This window comes from Macrotis lagotis, chromosome 1 (genome assembly GCF_037893015.1).
Source record: "Macrotis lagotis isolate mMagLag1 chromosome 1, bilby.v1.9.chrom.fasta, whole genome shotgun sequence".
Taxonomy (NCBI): Eukaryota; Metazoa; Chordata; class Mammalia; order Peramelemorphia; family Peramelidae; genus Macrotis; species Macrotis lagotis.
The window spans coordinates 146,107,430-146,120,143 of NC_133658.1; the positions used below are offsets into that span (position 1 = coordinate 146,107,430).

The following is a 12,714-nucleotide window of genomic DNA, read 5'->3' on the forward strand; positions in this document are numbered from 1 at the left end:
TTTCTAGGTAGAGTTTGAAAGCATATTTCATCATGAGTCCTTTAGAATTATGGTTGGTCGTTGTGTTGATCAGAATGTCTTTCAGTGTTGATTATCTTTACAATAATGCTGCTTTTTTAAAATCATTCCCTAATTGATGGACAACTCTTCAACTTCTACTTCATTGCTACCATAAAAAGAGCAACTATAAATATTTTTGAACTTATAGGGCCTTTCCATTCTTCTATGGGAAGTAGGCCTAATAATGGAATTGCTGGATCAAAGATAGGCACAACTGAAAAACGTTTGGGACATAGGTACAAATTGCTTTTTTGCCAACCAACAGTTCTACTAAAAGTACATAAGTATATCTATTTTTTCATATTCTCTCCCAATCCAGTGAGTGTGAGGTGATATCTTAGAGTTGTTTTAATTTGCATTTCTCTAATCACTATTGATTTAGAGCATTTTTTTCATTTGATAGTTTTAGCTTAGATTTCTTCCTCTGAAAACTACCTGTTCATAGCCTTTAATGCTTAATAGATTGAGGAATTATTCTTATAATTTTGACCCAATGCCCTATATATTTTTGAAATGAAATATTTATCAGAAACTGACTGCAAAGATTTCTCTTTCTGGTTTATTAATTTGGGTTTTAAATTTTATGTAATTAAAATTGTCCTGTGAGTCTCTCTATCATTTTATTTGGTCATGAACACTTTCCTTATCGATGATCTGATATTTTCTTTCAAACTCCACCAATTTGTTTATGATATCACCCTTTATGTATAAATCATGAACTTGTTTTCAAGTTTTCTTTGTGTACAGTGTGAAATGTTCATCTGTTCCTACTTTCTAGTTTTCTGACTTCTGACTTTCTAGTTTTTTCAGATACTTAGATCTTGCTTCAACAACTGTGATTTATCAAATTCTAGGTTATTATGCTCTCTTGATTCTATTTATTGTGGTCCTAAATTATTTCACTGATCTACTCTATTTTTTTACACAGTACCAAATTGTTCTGATAATTATAATTTTTTAGTATAGTTTGATTTCTGGTCTTGTTAGTCCCCTTTCCCTTTTTAAAAACTGATTTCATTTAATTCTTTATATTTATTTCTTCAGATGAATTTTGTTATGATTTTTTCTTAGCTCTATAATTCATTCTTTGGTAACTTGGTGAAGATGACACTGAACAAGTAAATTAATTTAGCTAATTTATATTTGTTCTATTGATTCAACTCATGAACAATTATTATTTTCCCTGTTTATTTTGATGTCTTTATAGGGTTCTGGAGTGTCTGTTGAACTCCCAAATATTTTGTACCATCTGTAGTTATTTTAAATATAATTTCTCTTTCTATCTCTTCTTGTTGTTTTTGTTGTTTTTATCAGCATGCTGATATGTGTATAGATTTATTTTTTTATCCTGCAGCTTGGCTGAAGTTATTTTTTTTGATGAGATTTTTAGTTGACTTTCTAGGGTTCTCTAAGCAAACTCGTCTATCATTTGCAAAAAGTGATGGTTTTATTTCTTCACTGCTCGTTCCTTCATTTTTTTGACTTGCCCAAGGCCACACAGCTAGGTAATTATTAAGTGTCTGAGACCGGATTTGAACCCAGGTCCTCCTGACTCCAGGGCCAGTGCTCTATCCACTGAGCCATCTAGCTGCCCCCTCTTTCTTTCTTTCTTTCTTTCTTTCTTTCTTTCTTTCTTTCTTTCTTTCTTTCTTTCTTTCTTTCTTTCTTTCTGCTACAGCTAGCATTTCTAGTATGGTATTGCATAGTGATGGTATTAATGGACATCTTCACTTTGATCTTATTGGAAAGGCTTCTAATTTATGTCTATTATAGATAATGCTTACTCTTAGTTTTATATTAATTCATTAGTTTATTTATTTATTTATTTATTTATTTTTAGATTTTTCAAGGCAATGGGGTTAAGTGGCTTGCCCAAGGCCACACGGCTAGGTAATTATTGTCTGAGATCGGATTTGAACTCAGGGACTCCTGACTTTAAGGCTGGTGCTCTATCCACTGCACCACCTAGCTGCCCCTTACTCTTAGTTTTAAATAGATACTGCTCATAATTTTAAGGAATGTTACATTTTTTCCTGTGCTTGGTAGATTTTTTTTTTTAAACAGAAATGGCTATTGTATTTTGTCAAAAGTTTTTTTGAACCTATTAAAATAATCATTGTTGTTGTATTTTGTTAATATAGTCAAATATAGTTTTCCTGCATTCCTTTTCTGATCATAGTGTAGGACCTTTGTGATATACTGTTATAATCTCCTTGCTTGTATATATTTTTAAAATTTTTGTTTAAATATTAGAGAACTTAGTCTATGGTTTTTTTTTTTTATTTTGACTCTCCCTGGTTTAAGTAACAGCATTATATTGCTCAATGAAGGAATTTGACAGAAATCCTTTATCTATTTTTTCAGATGAGATTAAGTTATTTAGTTTCCAAGTAATTTTTAATTCATGCTTCAAAGGCCTTTTGTTGAATATGTTTTACTGCATTATGATCATAAAAGATACATTTAATATTTCTGCTTTATATCATTGTTTATGAGGTTCTTATACCCTAATATGTGGTCGATTTTTGTGAAATCTATGTGCTGGGAAAATGACTCATTGTGACTTTTTCTTGGCTTTTTATATTAGAATTTGATCTGGTACATTTTCTAGGTTGTTATGGAGGAGTGCTGGGTGAGATAGGCAAAAATGATTACTCTTATTTTGCCATCTAGAGTCCTTCTACTTACTTTTTTTATAGTTAATTACCAAGGTCTTTTAATTCTACTCCTTCTTTCCATCCCTCCTCCCCCATCTCCTCCTTTCTTCTTTATTTTTACTTTTACCGCCCTAATATAGGTCATAATTATAATCTTTTTTTGAATAGTTCAATATCCTTTTTGAAGATCTTTCCATACTCCTGTTCAAACCATTCTTGCCTATGTATAGAACATATTACATCACTCTTTTGCTCAAAAATTTTCTGTGGTTCCTTAATACCTCTCAAGTAGAGTTCATTCTTCTTTGCCAATCAAGGTCATCTATGTTCTAGTATCAACTTTTTCCCAGCACTTTCTATTGCTACTCTTCTGTACACATTTCATACACCCAAATATACCATAGATTTTCATTCCTTTCTGATTTTGTTGCCTTGTTTCTTTGCTTGCAGTGTTTTCCTGACCATTTTTGTGTATAGAATTTTAACCTATTCTTTAAATACTTCATGGAACATACTCAATTCCCTCTCTCTCTCTCTTTTTGTTTTGTTTGTGTTAGGCAGTGAGGTTCAGTGACTTGCCCTAGGTCACATAGCTAGGTAATTATTAAGTGTCTGAGGTCAGATTTGAACTCCGGTCCTCCTAACTCCAGGGTTGGTACTCTATCTACTGTTCCACCTAGCTGCCCCAAAACATAATCAATTCGCAATCTCTTCCATGAAGATTCCAGATTTTTAAAAATACCCTAGTTGATAATGACCTTTCCTCACTTCCCATAACCCCTTTTTGAGGGGGTCATTCTTTATTGTACTTGATATTTTATTTTGTGTGTGAGTTTTATTTGTGTTTGTCTCATGTCAAATGGGGATAATGCCTCTATTACATACCTTGCAGGTGTATGTGTGTGGGTATACACATGTATACCCCCCCACACACACATACACTTACAGCGATTTGTAAATTTTTAAACAACTGATGGTATCAACTGATGGTATCAGTGAATGAGGAGTCAGATCCTTATCTTTGTATCCCTAAAGCAACATAACATAGTGCCTTGCACTTAGTAATCAATCAAAACATTTTATTTGTATGATAGCAACTTTCATCTTTATAAAAATGTTGTGAGTAGGAATAGGATAATGGCTCAGTAGCACAATTTTCTTGGATCTTTTGCTCCATTCACAATGGTTCCTTATAAAAAATTGAAGGCATAGACTCATGCAAATCTAGCAACTAGAAAAAGCCTCAAAGGTCATCAATTCCAATTTATACTTAAGCAGGAACTCCACTACAAAACTCCTAACAAAGAGTCATTTATCAGCCTTTTGAAAATCTATGATGATGGGGACTTAAATATCTATGAAGTAATCCATCTCATGTGTGAACAGCTCTAAATGTTATGAAGCTTTTCTTTATATTGAGCTTATCTTTGCTTCTCTGTAACTTTCCAGCCATTGATCCTAATCGCTCTAGTCAAGGAATTCTACTCTAATCTTTCTTTGACATGACTTCAAAATACTTTCAAATACTTCAAAACTTCTGCTCTATCTATAGTTTCTGCCACATACATACATAGTTGGTCCTTAACAAATGTTTATTGACTATTATTGAATCTGTTCCTCCCGGGTTCTCTCTTCTCAGAACTGGAGGCAACCTTAATGGCCATTTTCATTTTAAAGATCAAACACAGAGGACCTGAGGATTTAAATAACTTGTCTAAGATTTACACAAGTATTAAGAGGTCAAACCAGGATATGAGCCCAGGGTCTCCCTTATGTAAATCATATCACATGTTTCACTGTCATGGTTTAACCTCTACAGGTTAAACTCACCAAATTCTTTCAATCAATTCTCATATGGAATCACCTCAAAGTCCCTCCTAATCTTGGTTGCTCACCTCTTCCCCACTCCAGATGGTCAATAAATTTCCTAAAAATCGTACCTAGAACTGAATGGGACATTCTCAAAGTGTTCTAATTAGTATAGGGTCTGATGGAACCAAACCCTTCATTCCTCTGAACCTGGGCTTCTTTTAAGGTAACATTCTAGGCAGATTTTGTGTTTGATTTTTGTCTGCCATGTCACATTGCACTTCTGTTGATTCAGTAAAGCTGTGACATGGAGTTTTTCAGAAAGTCTATCTTTTCCTCTGACATTCACACTGGTCCCCTTTAGAATATGTTAGTGTAATTTTTCATTTTCTGGTTGCCTTGGAAGGAGGCTTGAATGGTTCAGTAGTTGAAAAAGTACAGCAAGTTTTTACTCTTATTTAAAGATGCAATAAGAATACTGTATTTACATAGCCATCTTTCCTTCTCTGAGAGAAGTAAGGAAAATGGAGGCTTTTAGAATTTCATCTCTTTAGTTTCAGAGCTTAGGCAGTTAATAGTTTCTGACATAGAAGAAATTATTGAGGGCATTTTAGGAAATACATAGATTGGCTGTGGTAATAGTCATCAACACTTTGCTACTGAATAGAGTGATATAATTCCGTTTATAATGAATCTCTGTGATAGGGAACTCTGTGCCGAAAGAACTTAAGCATTAGGAAATTTCTCCAGAATATATTGTCTCATAACAATGCAGTAATATGAAGGAATTTTATTGCAATCATACTGATATATGATGTGTGCCTAAAATTAATGTCAGTAATATTTAGAGATAAGCCATCTTTTTTCAAATGAGCCTCATTCCCTTTTCAAAGCAACATTTAACTAGTTGGATGAAGGGTGAGACATGAACTGTATATTAACTTTTAGAGATTTTCCATTTGAAAGAAGAGGAAAGCAGGTGTGTGTTTAAATCAGCACATGTGTAAATTGGTGCTCAAAAAGTCTTTTTTTTTTTGTTTTGTTTTTTTAGATTTTTGCAAGGCAAATGGGGTTAAGTGGCTTGCCCAAGGCCACATAGCTAGGTAATTATTAAGTGTCTGAGACCGGATTTGAACCCAGGTACTCCTGACTCCAGGGCCGGTGCTTTATCCACTATGCCACCTAGCTGCCCCTCAAAAAGTCTTTTTGATGAGAAAATTTAACCCTGCTTTTGTTAGGATATATAATTGGATAATATTTGAATTTTCTGTAGTCTTTCTTGCCTTGAATCTCAGGATGAGATAACTCCTTAGTTCATGTTGGGTAGGCAAAAGGCACAAATAGCCTAATGTGAATATTTGTATCCTTGGAAGGATCACTTTCATCGATGAGATCATGATCTCTTGATTTGTTGAAAAGTATGCACACTTTATGTCCTTTTAGTAGAATGTCAGCTCCTCAATGAGGGCCCTTGACTTTGTCTTTATCCTTCAGTACCCAGTCCAATGTTTTGCATTTAAAATTGAATCGACCCTTTTCTGAAGTTTTTCAGCATTGTGTGGTGGAAAAAACAGTGCAATTAAAGTTAGGAGAGACCTGGGTTGAATATCACCTTTTTTAACTCTTAGTTATTTTGTGACAGGGAACAAGGCACCTGATATCTCAGCAATTTTCTTTCCTCATGAATGAATGACTGAAAAATCAGTTATAAAGCACTGAGCAAATGCTAAAGCACTCTCTCTCTTAAGAGCAGGAGATACAAAGAGAAAAGTAAAATATTTTCTCTTCTCGAGTGGTATACATCCTAATTGATGACAGTACCATAGAATTATAAATCATAGATTTATAGATTTGGTGTTGGAGGGGACCTTAAGGGTTATCAAGTGTAACTCATTTTACAGAGGTGGAAACTCATACTGGAGACTGAATGACTTGCCTAGGATCAAACAACCAGTTAAATGTCAGAGTCAGGATTCAAGTCCAGTCTTCTTGACTCTAGGTCCATCAATCTTCCCTACTTGATGGCACTTGTAGGAATGATCCATCTGTAAAACAAGAGTTCCTGTAATGCTCAAAGAAAATTTTTTATGTACACATGTTTATACACACACACACACACATTGACATGTCCATCAAAAGATACATATATATATGTGTGTGAATATGTATTTGTGTGTATGAACACAAATGTTCATGATTTCATGAACAATGGAATCACCAATTATCTTTTCTTTTGGAGAATAAGGGATGGTATTCCTCATACATGCTGACATCAGTGAGATGTTTTATTATACTGTGGGGTATGGGATGTAGCATCTCCTTCAGAACACCCAAATTTACTATTGTGGGAACGGCTTCACGGCTGTCATTACAGCTACACTGTAACAATCACTTCTTTTCTCACTGCTCTCACAGTATTCCATGTGCTAGTCTCTCGATATAGGCTTTGATTACACCCAGAATGTTTTTCTACCTATCTTTCTGAATGATATCTCTCTTTGGAGGCGGCAGGTAGGTAGTTCAGTGGATAGAATGGTGAGTTCAAATCCTGCCTTAGATACTCACTAGATATTTGACCCTGAGCAAGTCACTTAATCTCTGTCTGCTTCCTCATTTGCAAAATAATGATTGTGAGGATCAAATGAGATAATATTTGTAAAGTGCTTAATAGAGAATGAATTTTATTTGCTGTTTCCTCCCTCTTCCTTCCTACTTTCCTTTCTTCATTTCTTCCTTTGATATTTCTGTCCTTCATCCCTTCCTTCTTTCATCCCTTCTTTTCTTTTTTTTTTTTTTTTGCCTAGAAAATAGTCATCCTCTTCCATTCCAGAAATTATAGAGGCATCCTGAATTTCTTTCACTCTCCTCTGTCAGGAAGAGGATATTATATTCTTTTGTAATTGGTAAGTACAAGAGTCACCAAAGTCCAATATAGAATAATGTATTTAGGCTCCTGGAACATTTCTTTCTGTGTCTGCTACTGGAGAGGCAGAGCTAGTTGAACTATAGTCTTATAGATTTAAGACATATAGTTTTTTTTTAGGCTTTTTTTTTTTTTTTGCAAGGCAATGGGATTAAGTAATTTACCCAAGGCCACACAGCTAGGTAATTATTAAGTGTTTAAGGCTGAATTTGAACTCAGGTACTTCTTATTACAGGCCGGTGCTCTATCCACTGCGCCACCTAGCTGCCCAAGAAATATAGTCTTGAGATACTCTGTGTCTTATGAATTGTCATTGTAAACTTCCACTGCACGATGCCCATTTGTAAGGGGACCTTGGGCTTTAAGGGACTCTTGGGAATGCTGTCTTGAAGCTGACCTGGCCATACTCTGCTCTTCTTTTAACTAACTTCTGCTTTACTAGGTATTGATAATTCCTGTTTCTTAATTTCTTCTGTGGGGCTTCTGAGTGTTAGGGGGGATCAGAATCATAGAATCTTGGATTTAGAAGGAATCTTACAAGCTATCTCAATAATGCATCCCTAAATAAGAATTCTATCTTTAACATATTTGGAAAATTAACAAATTAACAAATTTGGAAAATTAAAGACCTTGAGTGAAGGGGATCCTAGTGTCTCCTGAGGGATTTTATTTTATTTTTCATTCTATTTTGATCAGTTGTGGGCACATTTTCCCCTTTAGTTTTGTAAACCTCTGCAACTTCAAATCCTAATTGCTCCTAATTTTACTCTCTTTGATCAAATGGAACAAGTTCAATCTCCTTTCTATTTTACAAACTTTCAAATGGATAAATTCAATTGTTTGATTAAGATTCTTTTGGATTAAGACTCTTAAAACTTTTTTTTAACAAAATATCACTGATAATTCATGTTATTCTTTGCTTATATAAAAAGATAATTGTATTAGCCACAGTAGCTACTTTGATAGCTGTTCTTTGGATAGGCACTTTTATAAGGGTCATTTGCAAATGATCAATGAATTCCTTGGTGGGTGGTTCAGTGTTCATCAGTCATAGTCTGTTTCAATGACTGGGGTGGGGGTGGGGCATCAGGTAAGCTATGAGTTTTGGAGAGATTATCAAAAAATAGACAGTAAAGTTGCCTAGCGTTTCTGAGAAGTGGTGCAGTAATTATTAATTCCTATCATCATCATCTTCATCATCATCATCATCATCATCATAATCACCTTCAGAAGATCTGTGATGGTACTAGTATTCCAGTAGTAGAGCTCAGGCTCAGTGAGCTTTCAGGATTTTGTGAGGTCAATTTTGCTTTCCCAAGAGCTACTTCTCAAAAGGACAACAGAGAACATGGTTATAATAATGGCAATAATGGTGATAGCTATTTCTGTTGAATACTTTAGCAAGGCCAATCTCTCCAGATCTCCAATAGCCACCCAAAGCATTGAACCTGATGTCATAGAATCATGGAATCACAGAATTTGAGAATTAGAAGGAACTTCAGTGGCTAGTTAGTCTAATTCATATATAAAATAATCTTCATTTTCATGTATCTTATCCTCCTCCCCTGCCAACTTGACCCATAAACCTTGTATTTTGAGAAATCATAGCCCCAAATTGCCTCAACCTATGAATCATAGTACAAAATGAAAATAGAATCTAATGGTCACCTACTAAAAGAAACTTCAAAAAGAAAATTCCCAGGAATGTTATGGCAAAAATCAAAAGGTTCTAGATCAAAGAAAAAATATTTCAAGTATCAGAAAGAATAGTTCAAGTACCAAGAAACCACATTAGGATCACACAAAACTGAGCAACTGCCATTTTAAAAAAAGAGGACAGCTTGGAACATGCTATTTCAAAAAGCAAAAAAAGAGACTTTCAATCAAAATTACCTAACATACTTATATCATAGTTCTCTTCATTTTTACTGGTGAAAAGATCCAAGCTGAAAAGAAACTCTGAAATGGACACACCAAAGTCAAAAGAAACACACACACACACACACACACACACACACACACACACACACACACACACACATATATAAATACATTCAAATAATTCAAAGGAATCATTCAAGGGTGATGTATTTACCATTCTTATAGTTGGAGAAGAAACAATTATTTACTGAGAACTTTAATGCCATCAATGGTCATAGAGGGAATTAAATAAGACAGAGGTCTTGGCAGTAGTTTTATTATGTCTTGATGATCATAAGAAAAGAAAGGAAAAAGGAGGACAAAGGAAAATATTAGAGAAGAAAGGGTGGAACTTACTGTGGTGTTCAAGAAGATAGCACAAATGTGGAAGGAATGAGGGGGAGTGAACCTCACTGAAGCTTAAGTTTTGGAGTGTAATGCAGAAATACTTTCAACTCAACTGGGAAACAGAAGGGATCTGGAAGAAGTTAGAAAAAAGAAGTAAGTTTCTGGGAGAGAGTCATTAGCAAAGCAAATTTCAACATCAGTTAGCGGATTGTGAAGTAGTAATTAAAAGGAAAGGAAAGGGAATAAAAGAAGGAAGAAAAAAGAAGGATAAGAACCTGCCATACTCTTCTTGGTAAAGAAAGAAATATGTAAGAGGATGGGATGGAGGTAAAGAAACAATTGTGCATTGGCTCTCTCCCACTCCTATAACTAAATTGTGTATTACTTTTGATCCAGTAATCTCTTTGCTATTCCTATCTTCCAAAGGAAAATTGGGCCTGTATATACAATAATATTTATAGCAGAATTTTGGGAGTGACAAAGAACTGGAAACTAAGGGGATATCCATTATTTGGGGAGTGACTAAATAAATTATTGTACATTATCCTTCAAAGAAAAATTGGGCCTTTATGTACAATAATATTTATAGCAGAATTTTGGGAGTGACAGAGAACTGGAAATTAAGGGGATACTTATTATTTTGCACACTAATGTGATATAATATGTACACAATAGATAGAATACTGGCCTCAAGTCAGGAAGACTCATCTTCCTGAGTTCAAACCTGGTTTAAGATACTTAGGACCCCGGGCAAGTCACTTAATCCTATTTGCTTCAGTTTCTGTAAAATAAACTGGAGAAGGCCATGATAAACTAGTATCTTTGCCAAGAAAATGAGCTTATGAAGAGTCAGATAAGACTGGAAAAAACAACTAAACAGAAAAGACAACATCAATATGATAGATTATTATTGTGCTATAAGAAATTACAGAAGGAAAACTGATATGAACCAATGCAGACAGCAGTAAACAGTATCAATAGACCAATATTGTAAAGAAAAAGAATTTAGAAAGACTTAAGAACTCTCACCAATTTCATGACTAACACAATTCCAGACCTACCTCCTGATAGTGAGGTAATGAACTCAAAGTGGCAAAGGAAATATCAGCATAATTTTTGGCAATAGCCAATGTGGGAATTTGTCCTTTCTAACTATACATATTTGCCACTATGGTTTTTGTTATCCTTTTCTTTTGGAGTATCCCCTTTTCCTGCAAAGTTAGCAGTTTTAGCATATGTGTTGATTAGCTTTTTACCTTCCTCCAGTATTTCTACTATAGAATGTTTTTTGTGTGTGTTTAGTATTTTAGTTTTCAGTGATCTCTCCACTTGTAGAAATTATTTTTATGCTGTAATTATATTGCCTTTTAAGGTTATTCATTTTGGGGAATTCCCAAGCTTACTCCTTCATTGAATTTCATCTATCTATCTGTCTATCTATATCTATCTATCTAATCTTATCAAGTTATCAGATTTCTAGATCCTTAGCTATGTACAGACCTTTCTTAGAATTGGATGTCTATGTGATCTACATTTGCAGTCACTAAGGGGCAAAATAATAATAATTGGTTGCCTATTTTCACATTCTTTGTCACTAAGCAGTCTCTGTTTTTCTGTGTTTTTTTTTTCTTTTTTGTGGTCACCTTGAGCAAATCCCTTAATGTCTTTCTACCATGGTCCTACTATTTGTACTAGAAATACAATGATACTTACCTGTTTCTGTCCTTGTTGTGAAAATTAAAATTAAATCTCTTGGCAACCTAAACCCCCATATGTATGTAGAAGCTAAAAAGTAATAGAAATTATCACTATCTCTGGGAACACATATTAACAGAAAAATAAAGTTAGATTAAAAAAATGCCAGAAATTGGCTTTATACCTTACAGCTTTGGCCAAATTTTTTTTCCTCTGAACCTTGGTTTCTTGTAAAATTAAAGGATTGCAGAAGATGATTTCCAAGGTTCATCCTTGCTATAAAACCTTAACAGTCTTTGACCTGAAATTCATCATCCTGGGGGTTAGCTGCTATAAGAAATTTGACTCTTAGGAAATGTCCTGATTCTATCCTCTGAAAATTGAAATCAAGGTACCACCAGGAGGTAGGGTAGGCTTTAGCATCTTACTTTGTTTTGTTCTTGTCTTTAAGGTTATTAAGATCTGAACTTTAGCTCAGTACCTTGAAATGAATACAGAAGCAGTTGAAACACATAAGGAAGTATATAGGGTCGCATATGTCCTGGCCTGGTTACCTTACTTGGGTGAGGAGGGAGGTTTGTGGGAGACAAACTGGCAGCAGCCAACTGACCCCTACTGCCTAATGCTTTGTTCTTACATTCTAATTTTAGTCTCCTGTGCAGCTCTTTCTCAAATTCTAGTTTTCCCTTTAGTATGGTTCTCCCATTTGAATCTTGACTTTGCCACCTTATCCTTTTTTTTGGGGCCTGTTGATAGGTCAATTGTTTATCTATCCTACACTTTTGCCCTTCTCCCTCCCTCTTCCTCAACCAGGAATCAAGACAAAACAAAAAGAATGCTGACAAGAGGGAAAAAAATAGATTAGGACTTTTTAATCCTGGAAAGATACAAGATCAAAGACAATAAGAATAAGGCCAGGGTGAACTTGAACTTATTCACTAAATACTTCTAAGGATGAGGATAAGAAACCATTCCTTGACTTTTGAAAGAAAATATAAGTTTTAGACAAGTAAGACAAATGAAATTCGGCAAACATTCATTACACTCCCATTATGTACCAGGCTCTATGAATACAATAACAAAAAAGTGCCTCACTCAATGAACTTAAATTTTACTGACAGGAAAATACCCATGTACATAAATAAGTGAAATTTAAAAATATGCACACATATCTAAAATATTAAACATAATAGTAATCATATTAAATAATATAGTAAATAAAAGCAAATATATAGATATTTTAAAATTGATAAATTATAAATATATTAAATATAATATGTATTTTATAGCACTAATGTGTCT

At 34.2% G+C, this 12,714-nt stretch overlaps 1 protein-coding gene across 7 annotated transcripts in view; it reads left to right on the top strand.

Moving 5' to 3' along the window:
• Positions 1–12,714, top strand: part of CSGALNACT1 (chondroitin sulfate N-acetylgalactosaminyltransferase 1) — a 426,592-nt gene that overhangs the window by 70,687 nt on the left and 343,191 nt on the right. The window lies entirely within an intron of this gene.